The following is a 2,764-nucleotide window of genomic DNA, read 5'->3' as shown; positions in this document are numbered from 1 at the left end:
CTCCAAAACTATAACAGATGCAAGCTTGTCCTGTTTGGTGGAGATGATATTTAATAAAATAAGTAGAAATCCACTAAAAGTTTTGTTTGGTTATCTTGCAATCCCGAGATAATCGTCTCCATGCTCCAAATCCATTTTAAAGCCATTTTTAAGGCATTTCGCGCATACATCGAAATGAACACATTTTTCTCCAAAACTATAACAGATGCAAGCTTGTCCTGTTTGGTGGAGATGATATTTAATAAAATAAGTAGAAATCCACTAAAAGTTTTGTTTGGTTATCTTGCAATCCCGAGATAATCGTCTCCATGCTCCAAATCCATTTTAAAGCCATTTTTAAGGCATTTCGCGCATACATGAAATGAACACATTTTTCTCCAAAACTATAACAGATGCAAGCTTGTCCTGTTTGGTGGAGATGATATTTAATAAAATAAGTAGAAATCCACTAAAAGTTTTGTTTGGTTATCTTGCAATCCCGAGATAATCGTCTCCATGCTCCAAATCCATTTTAAAGCCATTTTTAAGGCATTTCGCGCATACATGAAATGAACACATTTTTCTCCAAAACTATAACAGATGCAAGCTTGTCCTGTTTGGTGGAGATGATATTTAATAAAATAAGTAGAAATCCACTAAAAGTTTTGTTTGGTTATCTTGCAATCCCGAGATAATCGTCTCCATGCTCCAAATCCATTTTAAAGCCATTTTTAAGGCATTTCGCGCATACATGAAATGAACACATTTTTCTCCAAAACTATAACAGATGCAAGCTTGTCCTGTTTGGTGGAGATGATATTTAATAAAATAAGTAGAAATCCACTAAAAGTTTTGTTTGGTTATCTTGCAATCCCGAGATAATCGTCTCCATGCTCCAAATCCATTTTAAAGCCATTTTTAAGGCATTTCGCGCATACATGAAATGAACACATTTTTCTCCAAAACTATAACAGATGCAAGCTTGTCCTGTTTGGTGGAGATGATATTTAATAAAATAAGTAGAAATCCACTAAAAGTTTTGTTTGGTTATCTTGCAATCCCGAGATAATCGTCTCCATGCTCCAAATCCATTTTAAAGCCATTTTTAAGGCATTTCGCGCATACATGAAATGAACACATTTTTCTCCAAAACTATAACAGATGCAAGCTTGTCCTGTTTGGTGGAGATGATATTTAATAAAATAAGTAGAAATCCACTAAAAGTTTTGTTTGGTTATCTTGCAATCCCGAGATAATCGTCTCCATGCTCCAAATCCATTTTAAAGCCATTTTTAAGGCATTTCGCGCATACATGAAATGAACACATTTTTCTCCAAAACTATAACAGATGCAAGCTTGTCCTGTTTGGTGGAGATGATATTTAATAAAATAAGTAGAAATCCACTAAAAGTTTTGTTTGGTTATCTTGCAATCCCGAGATAATCGTCTCCATGCTCCAAATCCATTTTAAAGCCATTTTTAAGGCATTTCGCGCATACATGAAATGAACACATTTTTCTCCAAAACTATAACAGATGCAAGCTTGTCCTGTTTGGTGGAGATGATATTTAATAAAATAAGTAGAAATCCACTAAAAGTTTTGTTTGGTTATCTTGCAATCCCGAGATAATCGTCTCCATGCTCCAAATCCATTTTAAAGCCATTTTTAAGGCATTTCGCGCATACATGAAATGAACACATTTTTCTCCAAAACTATAACAGATGCAAGCTTGTCCTGTTTGGTGGAGATGATATTTAATAAAATAAGTAGAAATCCACTAAAAGTTTTGTTTGGTTATCTTGCAATCCCGAGATAATCGTCTCCATGCTCCAAATCCATTTTAAAGCCATTTTTAAGGCATTTCGCGCATACATGAAATGAACACATTTTTCTCCAAAACTATAACAGATGCAAGCTTGTCCTGTTTGGTGGAGATGATATTTAATAAAATAAGTAGAAATCCACTAAAAGTTTTGTTTGGTTATCTTGCAATCCCGAGATAATCGTCTCCATGCTCCAAATCCATTTTAAAGCCATTTTTAAGGCATTTCGCGCATACATGAAATGAACACATTTTTCTCCAAAACTATAACAGATGCAAGCTTGTCCTGTTTGGTGGAGATGATATTTAATAAAATAAGTAGAAATCCACTAAAAGTTTTGTTTGGTTATCTTGCAATCCCGAGATAATCGTCTCCATGCTCCAAATCCATTTTAAAGCCATTTTTAAGGCATTTCGCGCATACATGAAATGAACACATTTTTCTCCAAAACTATAACAGATGCAAGCTTGTCCTGTTTGGTGGAGATGATATTTAATAAAATAAGTAGAAATCCACTAAAAGTTTTGTTTGGTTATCTTGCAATCCCGAGATAATCGTCTCCATGCTCCAAATCCATTTTAAAGCCATTTTTAAGGCATTTCGCGCATACATGAAATGAACACATTTTTCTCCAAAACTATAACAGATGCAAGCTTGTCCTGTTTGGTGGAGATGATATTTAATAAAATAAGTAGAAATCCACTAAAAGTTTTGTTTGGTTATCTTGCAATCCCGAGATAATCGTCTCCATGCTCCAAATCCATTTTAAAGCCATTTTTAAGGCATTTCGCGCATACATGAAATGAACACATTTTTCTCCAAAACTATAACAGATGCAAGCTTGTCCTGTTTGGTGGAGATGATATTTAATAAAATAAGTAGAAATCCACTAAAAGTTTTGTTTGGTTATCTTGCAATCCCGAGATAATCGTCTCCATGCTCCAAATCCATTTTAAAGCCA

Source organism: Anomaloglossus baeobatrachus, chromosome 10 (assembly GCF_048569485.1).
Source record: "Anomaloglossus baeobatrachus isolate aAnoBae1 chromosome 10, aAnoBae1.hap1, whole genome shotgun sequence".
Classification (NCBI taxonomy): Eukaryota; Metazoa; Chordata; class Amphibia; order Anura; family Aromobatidae; genus Anomaloglossus; species Anomaloglossus baeobatrachus.
Note: the sequence above shows the minus strand (reverse complement) of the source record.